The following is a 17,719-nucleotide window of genomic DNA, read 5'->3' as shown; positions in this document are numbered from 1 at the left end:
CAAACTTTGAAAATGACTAATGAAGCTGAAAAGATACTGTCTTTACCTGATTTACCTTTGGGAAGCTTTGCCATCTCTAATAGAAATTGCTTCTCTGGGCTAGGTAATACGTGGGGAATGCATGAATCTCTCTGGAAAGGGGAAATAGTAAAGATTCTCTGAGAGAACTGGGGGGCAATGCAGATGGGAACTTAAGGGATTGGGATGGGTGGGAATAGAAAGTACTAAACAAGATGACTGGAAGGGGGAAGGCATTTCGGGGTCACCTGATGCAAGCGAAACTCCCATGAATCTACAAAGATTCCTAGCAATAGTGGGTATGTACCTTGAACTGTCCATCTCCTGTACTCAGATTGGTAGCTATCCCAATTGTGATCAGAGAACCTTCATTCAGTAACTGATGGAAACAGTTGCAAAGACCCACAGCCAAACATTAGGCTGAACTCTGGGAATCCTGCTGAAAAGAGGAAGAAAGAGTAGTAGCAGTCAGAGGGGTCAAGGACATCACAGGAAAATCCACAGAAACAGCTAACCTGGCTCATAGAACTCAGAGTTTGAACCAACAACCAGGGAGCCTGTATGGGACCAACCTAGGCATATGTACATATATGTGACAGTTATGTAGCTTGGTCTATTTGGGGGACACAGTGGAGGCAGGGGCTGTCTCTAATTCTCTGGCTGACTCTTGGGAACCAATTCCTCATACTAGATTGCCTTTCCCTGCCTAAACACAAGGAGAGATGCTTATTCTTACAGCAACTTGATATGCCATGCTTTGTTGGTACCCTTGGGAGGCCTGCCCCTTTCTGAACAGAAACAGAGAGAAAGTGGGTTGGGGGTAGAGGAAGTGGCAAATGGGAAGAGAGGAGGGAAGGGAATGTCATATTGTGAAATAAATAAATAAACTTTTTAAAGAAAAGAAAGAAAAACATAAAAAAGCCTCTCTGGCCTGAGGGAGTCGAATGTTCATTGGAACCTTGTTTTTAGAACGTATCTGTTTTCTTTCTTGCATTATGACAGTGTACACTTTGATCATTCAGGGAATTTCTGTAGCAATCCTAGCCCACACTGGCTAGACACTGAAGATGACATGAGTGGAAATCACATTGGTTTCAAGAAGGAATTTGGGCAAGATCCAGAGGGTTATGTGTTACAATCAGAGGTTGCCAACAGTGTCTTGTGGTGTCCCAAAGCAGCAGTTCATTTTCCCTGGGACCCAATCCACTGTTCCTCCATTTCATATATGTATACAATTAAATGCAGTTCTAGGTCCTAGCATGTTCTATTCCCAACTCTTTATTTTTCTTTTCTTACCAATTCATTATTGTTACTGCTTGGCTTGTTGGGTGTGGAGTATGGGAACCCTACAGAAAGTGGTTGGCAAAATTTATGCCACTATTGTTCTGATAGGTATACATTGCCAGTCTGGTCATCATTGTGGCACTCAGGATTCACAATTAAGTGATGACTCTTCTCTCACAGCAACCTACATAGCACATACATACCTCTCGGCACAATGAAGCTGACCAATAGGAAGGAAGTATCCAGGTATCAACCTCATTGCTCTATGGCAGTGGTTGTCAACCTTCCTAATGCTGCAACCCTTTAATACAGTTCCTCGTGTTGTGGTGACCCCAACCTTAAAATTATTTTTTGATACTACTTTATACCTGTAATCTTGTTGCTTTTATGAATTGTAGTGTAAATATCTGATATGCAGGATATCTGGTTTGTGACCCCGAAATGGGTTGTGATCTACAGATTAGGAACTACTGCTCTATGACCTGTGGTCACAGTACGTGATATCTACAGCAATGGGGTGTTACCATAATGTTCTAGAATAAACCAAGAGAAATGCCGCTAGTCTGAATTGTTTTGGAAGTCTCTGGGACCAAGGCTGACATCCTAAGCCTGGCAGTAGTCTTTATCTGATGACCTGGTGGCCAGGGCAATCATCATCCCTGCCCCTCTCCCACCTCCCATGGAGGGTAACTCCAATTAAGCTTTTTTTTTTTTTACATAATTTTAGAAATCTTATAAATTAACTTTCATCTTACAGGATTTTATTCTTTTTTTAAGTTTAGTATACTTCATTGTTTGTCTTCAGACTATCTTCACGTGCCAATTTTGGATTTGGCTTACATTCTTATGAATTCATGCAGTTAAGACTGTCAATTTATGCATGATTTTAGCACTGTTTGTGTTTATCTCTATAGTGCAGCTTCATTTTCATTCACTATGGTGCTTTTGGTCAGTCAAAATGGGAGAAGCTTCTTAGGAACAGAAAATGAAAGCCCCAGGTTTCCCCGTCCACCCCAATGGCTGATCTACCTGAAGTCTAGTCAACACAGAAGAATCAAAACCACGCTAGTACAGTTGAATCCTTGAGCTCTTTTCTGCCACTTAACGTTTGTTTATTTAAACTTCCCTACTAGTCTGTGAGGGTCAACGGGCCTAAGGGTTCTCATGGCCGTGCCTTTTTTATGTAATCTTTTTAGGCACTTTTAGATTTGGTTGTAATATGTATATTATAAGTATATTGTTTCACAAGTTAAATGACAGGTACTAAAATTTTCAATCGCATCAATACTGTATCCTAAAAGATAGTTTGAAAAGATTTGTCACACCCACTTTTAATCTGTTCTTGCCTCTCCTCATTGTTCCAGGAAAAACAAACATCAAGGTGGAAGATAAAAGAACGGAATCATGAAATGTTTATTCTGTATTTTATGCTTTTATTTATTTAGCATAGCTTCTACAAAATCTTATACTCAGCTTATTTACGTATTTCTTTAACACTAAAATTTTTCACAAAATAAAAGGTTTTATTATTTGTTGCCCATTAAATCTCTAAGATAATATGGTTATAAAATATTCTGATAGGGAACTTATTCATGAATATTTTAGTCAACTCTTTACTGTTGCAGAGAAAGTATTACAGTAGTAGTAACCTAGCACTCCTTTAGAATGTTTTTTACAAAGAAACCTGACCTTTCTGGTTTGCTGCAAATACTGAGTGACTTTTAAAATGAATAAAAAAAAATTGAATGTATGGCCGTTTCCTGGGGGCAGATAGTCTTGAACACACCGCCTGAGTGCTAACCAACTGCAACTTCCTGGTGCGGTCGCTTTAATCCCAAACTCATCTTGCACAACAGGAAAGAGATTCATCTCTTCCATCATCATTCTGAATTACGCCTCAGACACGTTTTCTAAATTTTTTATGGCTTCAACAGTTTGTGCTTTGTTGGAGATAAATTCATCCTTCTGTCTGATACTAATTAAGGTGCCTTATTTAGTCCATATTTCCAATAAACATAATCAAGAGTTTTAGCCATTGCCTATTTCATTCCTGTAGTTCAGAATTCTTGCCAGTAATTAGGCAGAAATAGCAAGGAAGTTTGGTTATTACTCAGAATATAAAACTTGAAGTCCAATGAAAATAATATTGACAGAAAAGTTTAAAGGATTTACTAACTTGGTAAAGTGTTTCCTTTATGTCAGTGTTTTGATATACAGAAGGGAAGAAGAGAATGGGGAGGAACTATTTTTGCCAAGGCAAGTTTTACCCAGGGATGAGACATTAGAATGTTTTTGATACAGTGTTGTAACATTTTACCATTTTCTCCTATCTTCTTCATCTGAGGTTTGCCCCAGACCATGAAAGCACCAGAAGGAAATAGAAGGATAGTAAATAATGACAAGTGAGCACAAGATTTGTTATGCTCATATAATGGACACAGATTTTCTGAGGTGTCTGTACCTTCTAAGACCTATGCTTTCCAGTGCCAATCATCCCTTAAGGGCATGCACACCCTCAGGAGTTTATGATCTCACAGGCAGGATCTAGATAAGTGTTGGTTCTCTGTAAATAAAGGCAATGAAATTATTTCAATTAAAACAAAAGATTTAACCTCATAAATTTTAAATGTATAGGTTAGTATAATAATAAAGAATATACTATTAATCAGAACAGTGAATTAAATATTGGCTACATTCATTTGTTAAGACCAAACAACCAAATAGATAGAGGATAAACACTTGAAAATTCAGGATTAGGAAAGTTGAGGCAGAAGGATAGCAATTTTGAAGCCAGACTGGGATATCTCAAGACTTTCAGAACCCAACCTCTAGTAAACAACAGCACATTGATACCACAGCCTCTGAATCTTCTTCGTCCTCTGGAGCTATATGATTAGACTACTGATTCCCATCTCCTGAGAGGAGTGAGATAAATTGATGTCACATCGTTAGAGAAATCTACTTATGATTGCTGCCAGAATTATGAGAAGTACAGTTTACTTCTGATAGGCATTTATGTAAACTTAATACTTTAAACTGAATTGTTTTTATCTGTGCACCAATATGATTGTCAAAACAATAAGAATATTGCAGCTACAAATATGGAGCTTCTCAGAATGACTCAAGTAGTAGGGCAATATTTTAGAGATTAAATATACAGATCGCGGGACTGGAGAGATGGCTCAGAGGTTAAGAGCATTGCCTGCTCTTCCAAAGGACCTGAGTTCAATTCCCAGCAACCACATGGTGGCTCACAACCATCTTTAATGGGGTCTGGTGCCCTCTTCTGGCCTGTAGGCATACACACAGACAGAATATTTTATACATAATAAATAAATAAGTATATTAAAAAATAAATAAACCTTTAAAAAAATAAATAAATATACAGATCGCATAAAGCTAAAATAGAATATGTTTCTTAAAGAAATATTTCTTTTAAATGAGAAATATTCATTTCTCATTTATTTTATTTTTTCTTATTTAATTTATTAATATTAGAATTTTGAGGTATAATTTATTTCAGAATATTTATAGATTAGAAATAGAGTATGTTATATTTTGTGCATCAAAAATTAGCAAAGGAAAAGATTTGAATTACATGCAGTTGTTTTCCTCTTATTACCATCATTAAAATTATGACAGATTGCTTTCTCCTATTAAAGTCTCTAAAAGTGACATTTTGCTAGGAATGATGCTGGTGACACCGAACAAAGTGGACCTGAAGGACACAGACATTGGCCTAAAACAGGCATTAAGTGCATTGAGAATATATTTGTAAGTAAAGAATGTTAATCTGGGGGATTTCATAATTGAAGACATGATCTAATGTGAATTTCGAATAGTTAGTGTTCCAGACTGCAGTCAAAGAATACACCTAACTTACAGAGGAAAGCAACAGTGACATTTGGAGACCCCCATCCCTTTAGGGTTACTTACTCTTCTGCAGTAGGTTTACAGCTTGCTGATAGCTTGCCTCTTTTACAGTAATCTCTCGAAGTTGTTACTGTTTCATTTCATTTGGGCAACCCTTCATTGTATCAGCTACTACGTGTGACAAGGCTTGAGTGGGTAGGTCAAGGCTTGTCAGCAGTTGTTACCCAGCTGTCCTCACAGCCCTTGGTAATAACGGGAGTCATGGGCATGGCTGGTGCAGGATAGAACAGGTCTTTGATGCTCTTCTCTCCCTTCACCAGTTCCTAGGTCTTCTGCTGTTGTTACATCTCTCAGAGAATGATGCAGCCCAGGGCTGTCCTCATCACTGTCCCACTGGGCTAGTGAACTAAATATGTAATCCATGTATTCTGTTTATGTTTAAACTTCCTTTACATGGCAGAGGGACAAGAAATGGGAGGCTCCTTGAAGACAAGGTTTGTATATGGTACCACTGGGTTCTGCCCTGGCACTAGCACAGTAAGAGATCTCGCAGGTTCTCCAATAATCTGCATACAAGCATTTATAGAGCCAGAGAAGCAGGGAACTTCCTGTGAGACTGTGCTTCCTAGGATTGACAGAAGCTACACCCATGAAGTCTCACCAGTATGACTGCCTAAATATGAAATGAATAACTGCAACACCAATAGAAGGAATGAAGTGGCCAGGAGAATGTTCAGCTCATAAACTCTACCCAGTCACCGCAAAGAACACAGCAAACTAAGGAAAGCTGGGAGTTGGAGAAACAGTTTTCCCCAAAGAAGAGCACACCCATTGGATTGTCCAGTGCCAAGTGGTCAGCCCTGAAACGGTGCATACACGTCTACCAGTTGGTCCCTGTCTTCTTTCCTACCCCGAATTCCTATATTTCTAGATATTCCATAGAAAACATTCTCTCCAAGAGCTCAGTTCTTTTCTTGTGTGTGTTCAATTAGGCTTGAGTTACATAATCGCTTTTGTACATGCGCCTCTCTGGCTGAGAGAGGCCTCCTGGATAAACAAGACAGTTTGCTTCCCAGGAATAATTCAGCCCAAGGCTGCTGCTGTTAGCAGAACTGACAAATGACTTTCCTGGCTCCACGAGAAATCCTTCCTACCCCTTTTCTGTCTAGGAAAGGGCCTGTTACCTGCAAAGCTTGTCTTCATCCCCCTTTCACAATTATTCTTTGCCTGTTTTCCAAGAGAAAGCGATCCCTCTCAGGCAACTCCTTCCTTCTGTGTCGATTCTTCCCCAGAATCGAAAGCCCTCCAGGGCAGTACTGAAAAAGGAAATATTACTGTTGATTTTGAGAAAGCAATTGGGTTATGATTCAATCAATCCTTTTGCAAATTAGATGTCTTCCACTTTGTTTTCAACCGAGCTGATGGATTTATTCGAGCCTTTACCTGCTAAATAATTGAAAGCTAGATTTTGTCTGTTAATCACTGTATGCCTTGGAGACATTTACATAGAAAGTAAGCAAATTGATGGGAATCATTATCATAATAGTCCCATACACTCATTTTCTTAGCTCTTAAAAAATGAAAAATGAAAACCTGGAATAATATCCAGGCTGAACCCTGACTCACTGTAGCATTAAACACTGGGGACCCATGGACACAGCTGTTCAGGAAACAAAGCATAGGCTGCTTCTTTGAGATGCACATTTATGAAATTAATTTACACTTTATCATTTACACTGAAGTCCTCAAGTACTAGTAATCCTAAGAATAACTAAATTCAGGTGTTTTACTAAAGGGACATTCTAGTGAGAGCAAATAATTATTTTCTTAGACAAAAATTGGATATAGATAGATCCCTATCAAACTATCAAAGCTTGCTCACTCATTAATATACATTATGATCAAATTCTAAGCCTCTTGAGAAGTAAAATCAAAGAAGCAGTTCCAGGAAAGGGGGACTGCTGTGTATCCTGTTAATCACCGTACTGCTCCGCTTTAAGTGGAAAGTGCTGCAGACATTGCTGTGAGCATTAGATAGCATAGATTCTACCTAACGGGAACATCGTGGTTTTTATGTTAAATGCCAGTGTTTAAAATACACCGCAAATCACCACCCTTTGCAACTGTTCAGATTTACAGCAAAATTTCTAAATGTCTACCTACAAATGTGTGAAGGGGTTATGTCGCTTTGCAGAAGATTTGAAGGCGGCTTGTCTAAGAGCTGCCGGATCCTGGAGTCAGAACCAAGCCTTCAGGTCAGGAGACTTGTAGCTGTGAAGCACATGAAAATCACACAGAGTCAGAGAGTTGCCTTTACTCTCAGCACAATCCCACAGCCCCAGGAAGCTGCCTGGACCCCTCTAGTGTAGGGGTACAGATCAGAACGATCTGTGGGCCATGGAAAACATACCTAGTGTTACACAAAAAAGTAATGCTTAGAGCACCCCAGGCAAAATAGTATAGTTCTTTCTACCTTTGCTGGCGTCCTCTGAAGAATCCAGGAATGCAAAGAGTGAAGAGGAAGCATAAAGCCATTTGAAGAAATCTTGTTGAATACCATTTTGTGGTTTGTTAAATAAGTATATAATTTGAAGAAATGCCAACAGCTATAATTATTAAAGTATAAATATATGGGGTAGCAGTTAAGAAAGTAAATAATCTTTAAAATAATTCCCACAAATACACACAAGAAAAGTCAGGCAGGGATGGTACATTTCTTTAGTTCCAGCACTTAGTGGACAGAGGCAAGTCAATCTCTTTGAGTTCAAGGCCAGCCTAGTCTGCAGTGAGTTCCAAGGCAAGAAACCTTGGTTTTAAAAAAACCAAAGAGGGAGAAAGAAGAATTCAGTTCTCAATGGCGGTAATTTGTAGTGTGTGTTTCCACCATATCCTCAGATTATGTAATGAATCTCCCAGCTAGTTTAGTTTGGTCTCTTGTCATCAGTGCTACTCCAGAACTTGATCATCTTCGACCTGAGCATTTTGCATCTTTTAATGTCCTTTAGTTAGTCCTGCCCCCTGTCCTCCATGCCCCACCCCCAAACTGCTTTTGGCAACCAGTGTTGACTCTTGGTTTCATTTACTCTTTTTACTTTTCCATGTACAGGAAACCATACAGCAAGAGAATTGTCTCGTGATCTTGAGACATTGATTTCAGGGTTATTGAAGTGGATGTTTATCAGAATAACATGGGCCTCGGATGAATCATGACATATACCAGGGTATACATCCTAAAATTGACTCTGATTAGCTGTGGTATCATAGATACTTAAGGCTCTTTGAGTCTGTTTCGAAACAGTGGTACCTGTTGGAAGGAATGTTTTGTAGATTAAAGAACCACTCCTCTGCCTATATTCTTGCTTCTTTTTCCTGTTAACCTGTGATTGATTTGTTCCATTGTGTTTTCCTCCACTCAGGCGTTCACGTTTCTGCTGTCTTTAAACTTTCCTTCTGGCATCCTGGCTTTAAGTCCAGGAATTTCTAGATGCTGGGGGAGGAGGATGAACTAACCTTAAGGAACTACCGAGTGCTCTTGAGGGCATCAAGATTTATTATGGGAAGTAAAATGTGCTTTAGTTTTTTTTTTTTGTTTTGTTTTGTTTTTTTTTTTTTGGGGGGGGGGGTCCTGTCTGGGATTTTTGGCTTGGATATTTGTATTGTTATCTGATATTGATTCAGCAAGATCCTCCTTTTTTTTAAAGATCTGAGAGTTAATTTCCATCAAATGGATGTGGTTTTCAGCATGAATAATGCCCCTGTGTCAGTCATGATGGGAAAACATCCTTTGGCTGTCATGTATTCGCTATCAACACTGGCTCTGTTTCTCAGTTGATGTCATAGAAGATTTATATCTGTTCTGGTAAAACTCAGCTGTCAAAAGACCTCAAGTGCTCTGCTGTAAATGTTGGCAGAAATCTTGCAGGCATGTCTCCCATCTTGGCATTGTGTTAATATATTATGTCCAGGGTACTCAACGGTTGCACATTTTGGAGTTGTGGACTTGAAATGCAGCTGGGGACTGGCACTGGGAACATAGATCAGGAGAAGAAAGACTGGGCTGATAACAAATGCAACTTTGTATTATTGGGATCCTGTGAGACTAAAGAAAATCTGCAGGAGTTTGTAGAACCCCTTGGAATCTTCCTACTCCTTTTCCTATTACAGTGATGCAGCAGAGATGCAATAATATTTAAAGGAAGAGATTCATTGAGCTCAGTTTTTGGAGGCTCAACATTTAAACCGCACGATTCTAGTGTTGAGGCCCCTTTCCCATCACTGCGTCATACATTGGTGTATATCATGGCAGAATCACTTATGAGATGGAGAGGTCACATGGTGAAGCAGGACAATGTCCATTTTCACATCAAAGCAAGCTGCTCACAGTCTACTCATGGAATTCAAATGGCACTGGTGAGCTGAGGAGTCAAGGGAGGTAGGAGCCTAAAATGCCGTGCTTTCTCATTCAACTGTACTTGAACTGGAGTGTACAACCTTTTGCTAGACCCACTCCAGCCTCAAGCTCTGATCAATGCTTTAAGACCAGTTTGACTTCAAAGAGGCTGTTCTAAGAACACACTCTTCTGTTTTGGATTTTTTTACTTTGCATATGTTTATGCATGTGTATTTGCATTCATGTGTGTGTATAGGGGCACTTATGTAGACATGCTTATTGGCTTGTTGTGTGTCTGTGGAAGTCAGATGTCGTTGTTCAGAAACCATGTTTTTTGTTTGTTTGTTGTTTGTTTGTTTTTTGTTTGTTTTTTTGTTTGTTTGTTTGTTTTGTTTTTTTTTTTTTTTTGAGACAGGATCTCTCACTGGGCTGGAGCTCACCAAGTAGGTTACCAGTAAGTTCTGGAGATCAGCCAGTCTCTACCTCCTCAGAACTGAGATTCTACCTGCACCACCGTGCCCAGCTTTGTGTGTCTGTTTGTGTGTGTGTGTGTGTCTGTGTGTCTGTGTGTTGATTCTCAGGATCAGGCACAGGTATTCATGATTACAAAACAAGTACCTTATCAACTGAGACCTATCCCCATTCCTAGAATACTCTTTTTTATTAAGAATTGTCTTTAATATTTAACATTAATATACCATTTTATCTTTCAGTTTTTATATTCAGTCTAGCAACATGTGTGACTTTATAGAAAATTTGTCTTTTAATGCCCATATATGCATACGTATACACTTTATATAGTGTTTTACAGTTAGTTGATTATATGGCATATAATTATAGTGCTTGTGATAAGGTTAAAAAGCTGAAGAAATGGCCGGTTGTGGTGGCGCAAACCAGTAGGATTTGCTGAAGGAGGCAGAGGCAGGAGGATCACGAGTTCGAGGCCAGCCTGGGCTACACATTTTTGGGGCTGGAGAGATGGCTCAGTGGTTAAGAGCACTGCCTGCTCTTCCAAAGGTCCTGAGTTCAATTCCCAACAACCACATGGTGGCTCACAACCATCTGTAAAAGACGTCTGGCGCCCTCAACTGGCCTGAAGGCATACCTTCTTCAGACAGAATACTGAGAATACTGTATACATAATAAATAAATAAAATCTTTAAAAAAAATTAAAAAAAAAAAGCTGAAGAAATGACCAGCACTTAAGAGAGCATACCATTCTCGCAGAAGACCCCAGCTTGTTTCCTAGCTCTCTCATCAGGCCGCCCCATAGCGTTGGAACTCCATCTTCAGGCTTCTGCAGGTACTGCAGTCACGTGTACATACCCCCACAGCACATACAAACACATAATTTAAAACAAACACAAATCTTTGCAAATGAAGTTTATTTTTATATGTTTGCTCTATACTGTTTATCTTATTCATCCAAATGGGTAATTGACATTTGAAAAAACCAGACTTTCTTTTCTTGCCTTTACTTTGATCATGATTCTCATCTGTGCATTGTCTAATTATAGGCAGAAACATTCAGCTCAAACCACCTTAATGACACCTTTGCCTTGCTGAAGAATTTTTGAAAATATATGTTACATTAATTTTTTCTTGTATCTTCTATGTTATCTTTGACATTCTGTTACTGAATAAAGTTAATTGAAAGTTGATTTTTTTTAAAATCACTGTGTTAAAAATAACCACACAGGTTATTTGGAATTTTGATGCCTAATTTCATGAGTCTGTTACATATTTTGGAGATCAGTCCTCTGTCTGATGTGGGTTTGGTGAAGGTCTTTTCCCATTCAGTAGGCTGCCTTTTTGTCTTATTGACTGTGTCCTTTGCTTTACAGAAGCTTCTCAGTTTCAGGAGGTTCCATTTATTTATTGTTGCTTTCAGTGTCTGTGCTACTGGGGTTATATTTAGGAAATGGTATACTGTGCCCATGCATTGAAGGCTACTTTCCACTTTCTCTTCTATCAGGTTCAGTGTGGTTGGATTTATACTGAGGTCTTTAATCCGTTTGGACTTGAGTATTGTGCATGGTGATAGATACAGATCTATTTTTATTCTTCTACATGTTAACATCCAGTTATGCCAGCACCATTGGTTGAAGATACTTTCTTTCTTCCATTGTATATTTTTAGCTTCTTTGTCAAAAATCCACACTTAAGATTAAGTGTGTATTACGATCGGGGTCTTTGATTTGATTCCATTAGTCCTCCGGTCTGTTTTTATGCCAGTACCAAGCTGTTTTCATTACTGTAGCTTTATAATAGAGCTTGATGTCAGGGATGGTGATGCCTCCCAAAGTTCCTTTATTGTACAGGATTATTTTGGCTATCTCAGGTTTTTGTTTATCCATATGAAGTTGAATATTGTTCTGTGAAAAATTGTGTTGGAATTTTGATGGGGTTTGCATTGAACCTTAGATTGCTTTTTGTAAGATTGCCATTTTTTATTAGGTTGATCCTACCTATTCAAGCATGGGAGATCTTTCCATTTTCTGTATTCACTCATAAGCAGATACTAGCTGTAAAGCAAAGGATATTGAACTCTCATAGTTCGTGATCCTAGAGAAGCTAAGTAACAAGGTAAACCCTAAGAAAAACATACATAGATCCACCTGGAAAGGGGAAACGGCCAAAATCGCCTGACAAAATTGGGAGCATGGGGTTAGGGGGAGTAAGGAGAGCAGAAGGGGAAAAAAAGAAGAGAATGGGAGGGGAGGAGAACTTGAGGGAACTGGATAGTCAAGATATAGAGGAAGGACAGAGATGAGAGCAGGGAAAGAGATATCTTGCTTGAGGGAGCCATTAGGGGGCTAGCAAGAATCCTGGCACTAGAGGAATTCCCAGGAGTCCACAAGGATGACCCCAGCTAAGACCCTAAGCAGTAGAGGAGAGGGGGTCTCAACTGGCCTTGCCCTGTAATCAGACTGATGAATATCTTAAATGTCAACATAGACCTTTAGCCAGCAACCTGATAGAAAGAGACAGAGACCCACATCAGAGCACTGGACTGAGCTTCGAAAGTCCAGGTTAAGAGTGGAAGGAGTGAAAATATGAGCAAAGAGGTCAAGACCATGTTGGGGACACCCACTGAAACAGTCTACCTGAGCTAATGGGAGCTCACCAACACCAGCCGGACAGGGAAGGAAACAGCATAGATACAAACTAGTCCCTCTAAATGTGGTTGACAGTTATATGGCTGGGGCAGACTGAGGGCCACTAAGCAGTGGCACCAGAATTTTATCCCTGCTGCTTGTACTGACTTTTTTGAAACCTACCCTTTGAATGTATACCTTGCTCAGCCAAGATATAGTAGGGAGGGCCTTGGACCTTTCCCAAAGCATTGTGCCTTACACTCTCTGAGAAGTGGGTGGGTTGGGGGGCTAGGTGGAGGGAAGGGGAGTAAGGAAGGGAATGGGAACTGGGATTGGTATTTAAAATGAAAAAAGATTTTGTTTTTAAAAAATAAATTTAAAAAAATAACCGTAACTTATAAACATTCATGTCTGGGAGTTTTCAGATGCATCATCTGAGGCAGGCCACCTTTTCAGGTAACTTTTTTTTTTTTTTTTTTTCGAGACAGGGTTTCTCCGTAGCTTTTGGTTCCTGTTCTGGAACTAGCTCTTGTAGACCAGGCTGGCCTCGAACTCACAGAGATCCGCCTGCCTCTGCCTCCCGAGTGCTGGGATTAAAGGCGTGCGCCACCACCGCCCGGCTTCAGGTAACTTTTTAAATGTAATATACATATACCTTTTCCTTTTTTTTTTTTGAAATTTGATGAAGAAAATATTAAATGCAAGAACCCTATTGTCTGGATTATGGAATTTTCTATTGGCTTAAGGAAAGACTGTTTACGTAGGTGCTAAGGAATTGTTTTTGCACAAACACATCCTCTTCTCTCCTGCATGTGTGTTCTGGAGAATGTTCACTAGAGAGACAAACTGCAAAACTCTGGGCATAACTACCATAATTGAACAGTTTGGGAAGACACACTTCTTCATTCATCTTGATTTCTAAAAGAACGTACATTGGCTGCAAACCACCAAAGAAACTGCCCTGATATTAAGTGTGGCAAAAGAAATAGGAATGAAGAGTTGGTCGATACTTACAGTTTCACATTTCTGGCTCAGACTTCCTTGTTACGTAAAGTGCAAGATGGCTTTGGTTGGCAACAACTTTAAATCTTTTGGCTTACAAACTAGCACAATTTTACCTGGAGCAAGTCTGTGAGATTCTCACTGTGTTCTGATGTTTAGTATTCCTTGTTTTTTTGGTTTTTTTTTTTTTTTTTGCCATAATATAGCTTTGGTGGCAGATGGCAACGTTTTGATTTTATTGAATTTGGCAAATTCTCATAAGAATCCGCAATTTTTTTTAATATTTGCATGTGAAAATATTACAGATTTTTCTATCAGTCTGCCAAAGTGGCAGAGATGAAATCTTCTAGATTTTAATAATCTCACTCCCCTTATTGTTTCAGTTTCAAATGAGGTATCTAGGAGAAAAAGAGGAAATAAAATTTACAAAGCACAAGTGTAATTTTAATGTCCTAAAAGCTTAGCCTGTCATTTAACAGCCAAGAAGTACATCCTGAAAGGGAGCGCCCAGTATTTTTGTGCTTAGTCCCCAAGGGTCTACCCCACCATCCACATTAAACAGCTGTACGTAAGGTTCCTTCTGAGCACTCAAAAGGAGGTCCCTAGTTGGGCAGTGTTTTGAGTCATGTGACTCTCCTGTTCTCTCTGTACAAATACTGGTTCTAAGAAAGCTCAGTAAACTAGCATCTAGACAATGAGTTAGAACCAAAACAGGCAGACCAGATATTTTTCCAAATTCAGCTTTCAACAACCTGGTACCATGTGACTGTTTTACACTCTATTGTTAATGAGTGTCAGGCTAATCATCTGCACTACTAACCCTGAGACTGGAATTAATACATAATCAGGTTTAGAGTTGGGGGCCCTGATTTCTGCTGCCACAAACTCATTAAAATTGCACAAGCAACATTATTTTTGGAAAGCCTCGAACAAGTGTGTGGACCTCATGCGATTAGTCACTTTTGTGATGAGGCGTACTAACAGATGGACTTGTTCCTCCATCATCAGATTGGTGATTACATTAAAATTTCATTATTGGTGTTTTCTTGGGCATCTCGGCGAACGTTTCATGGCTCCCCTTTTTCAGAGAAGGTACCCAACCTAGCTAGTGACCTTTGCTGTGTTCCTGCAGGTGGTGAGATCTTTAGAAAGAAAAAGCTTGTTTACACTAAGCTGAGCTTGGCTCTGCTACTTTGACACCGTGGGGCTGCTCTTTCTGTTCACAAAGAGGCTACTGCATGTGCTGTGGTGGTTTGGTGCCCTCCTGCGCTATCATGTAGCTTCCTGCTAGCCTGAACAAACAGTATCTGTATATGTATTAGTGATCATTTTCTTAAAATTGGTCAACATAATAACCATCTTTAAATAGCATATTTTTTTACTCTAATCAAATAGCCCAGAGTTTTTTTTTAAATCACATGTAAATTAAGATGTATTACAAGGACGATGATTAATATCGTCTAGGAATACTTATCCATATGGCATAGATAAGCAATGATTTCATCGTAAAATTTAATTATTCCCTTCTATTTAATAGGAAATGGGTTATTGCTTGTTCTGCATTACTTTAACATGTATTTTGTATTGTATGCAGCATGTCTGTTATGAAAGAAATTTTTGCAAAGAACCAATTCCTATAAAAGAATACAAAGGAATAAATAGCCTTTGGGTGTAGAAGGAAACTCTGTGATCAACAAAATCTACTTCTTAAAAACCTAGACTAGTAATAGAGAGCGTGCCTTCTCTCTTAATAGCTTCAGACCCTTTCCTTCATCACATTCAAAGTCATTACACTTAAGAACCCTAAGGACAACCCTCCTTTTGTCTCTACTGTATGGACATGTGGCGTTACTACCTGTACAAGTATCCCAGCTAGAAACTTGGGGGATTCTAATTTCTTCTCCCTGGTCCCATGTCTGAAGCATGGGGATTCATGTAGCTAGCAAGCAAGTCTATCTCTTGCTGTGTTTACTGTGGCTGGCCCCTTGCACCTTGCTTTGGGCCTTGCTAGATTTATTCTGCGAAGCTCTGTTTGACACCAGCCTCCATCCTTGCTTGCCTTTCAGTCCAGGTTCTAAAGCACACAGATGCTCATATAACACACTTCCCTCCTCAGCACTGATGTGACTCTGCCTTCTGGGTGAAGTCTTGTGGAAAGTCTCACCCTCCCCAGCACTGACGTGGCTCTATCTCCTGAGTGAAGACTCACCAAAGCCTTACCCCCGGCTCCCCGGCCTGACTTCTGCTTCCCTCCAACCCACCTGTTTTTTTCCCATCTTAGTTTCTTACCCACTGGCTTGTCAGCAGGAGTATGGTTTCTTTTTGATGGTAATAATTCTTGTCAGTCTCAGTGGCCCCCTGCATGGTGGCCTGTTAGCTCTCCTGGCCTCTGGTCCACCCTCACTTTTAAATTGGGGATTGAAAAGAGAATTCCTTGTCCTCACCCAGGGCTGTCTGCTTGTCATGTCTTATCCACTCTCAAAGGTGCACTGTGAGGTGTTCTTCCTATAAAGTGTTTCTTAAGCCTGTAGCAGTGTTATGGTCTCAGTGCCTGAAATTCTCACTGTCTGTGACTGGCGTCTCCCTTTCCTTTTCCTCAAAGCCTGTGAGCTCTTGGCTAGAGTTACACTCAGTATCTGGGTCACTGAGCGGTCTCATGTTGATGCATCACTTGACCCCTCCATGGCCGTCAGTAGTACTATCTTGAGTCTATTAATGAAATACCCATTAGAGCATTCTGTTATAAGTAGAATACTGATAAATAAAAATAGATATGCACATAAAGCCATTCATTGTCTTACACTTGTGACCTTCCATCATTCGTGCATGAAAGAGGTAAGCTGGAGTATTCGAAATGTGCTTAATAACAGCCAGTAGCTCTTTCTTACTGTCTCAACCCACTACCTAGCTAAACATAGTCTAACTTACATCATACCATCCACTTTCTATGGCATAAATTTTCTTTCACCAATTCTAAATAATGCAACATTATATCCTATCATACCCATGTGGAACATTATGACAGCAGCAGAAGCAGTGTAGGTTATACAAACTCCTCTGAATTCGCATGGAGATTTTTGGTGTGCGTGGGAAACACTTCCTAAATGTAAGATGGAATTTTAACATTGCTAAAGCTATTATAGTACCGTTTTAATAGGGTACATTGTCCCAAACAGACATCTTTGAAACATACGTAGGATTTTTTTATTTAACCCAAGATACAACTGTGTGTGTCTTCACTTAAAATATTTCCACCTACATGGCTTGCTTTTCAGTGTGGTTTATGGAAATAAGTACTAACAAGCAATAGCTAAAACTCTCTGCAAACATATGCAGTTTTCGTGGTCAAAGGGCACAAATGGAGTTTTCTTTGAAAAGAATGTGTTATTTATACAACATACCTGTTCTGGCTTTTAAGTTTAAGTTTAGTTTTGTTGCTTTGTTTTCTCACCTTGACACAAGCTAGATCATTTGAGAAGAAGGAAGGTCAAATAAGGAAACGGTAGAGACCACCAGGTTGGCCTATAGGCAGGCTTGTGGGACATCTTCTTGGAATTGATATGATGGGGCCTGCCCCTGTGAGTGGTTGCCACTCTTGCATGGTGGTCCTGAGTGGAATAAGAAAGCAGGCTGAGCAAGCCATAGTAGAGAGCTGTGCTCCTCCATAGCATCTGTACCAGTTCCTCCAGGTTCTCGCCTCGAGATCCTACCCCGAGTTCCCTGAACGATGGACTACAAGCTGTAAGATCAAATCAAGCCTTTCTTTCCTAAGTTGCTTTTAGTCATGGTGTGTATTACAACAGTAGAAACCCTAACTAAAACTTTGTCTTTTTTCTCCCTCCCCTCCCCACAGTCCCATTTCATCCCTCTCCCCCGTCTCAACTCCTCCTCTGTTTCCCATCAGGAAAAAAAAAAAAGCAGGTCTCCCAGGAATATCCACCAAACATGGCCTAACAAGATGCAGTAAGACTCGGCACAGACTGTTGTATCATAGCTGTATATGGCAACCCAGCTAGAGGAAAAGTATCCCAAGGGCAGGCAAAAGAGTTAGAGA

General features: G+C 39.8%; 1 protein-coding gene across 13 annotated transcripts in view; it reads left to right on the top strand.

Moving 5' to 3' along the window:
• Cadps2 (calcium dependent secretion activator 2) overlaps positions 1-17,719 on the top strand; it is a 521,450-nt gene that overhangs the window by 240,206 nt on the left and 263,525 nt on the right. The window lies entirely within an intron of this gene.

Source organism: Microtus oregoni, unplaced genomic scaffold, assembly GCF_018167655.1.
Source record: "Microtus oregoni isolate MIOR12 unplaced genomic scaffold, Mior012 000026F_ref0000081, whole genome shotgun sequence".
NCBI classification, from domain to species: Eukaryota; Metazoa; Chordata; class Mammalia; order Rodentia; family Cricetidae; genus Microtus; species Microtus oregoni.
The sequence above is the reverse complement of the archived record's forward strand: the minus strand, read 5'-3'. Positions and strand labels throughout refer to the sequence as shown.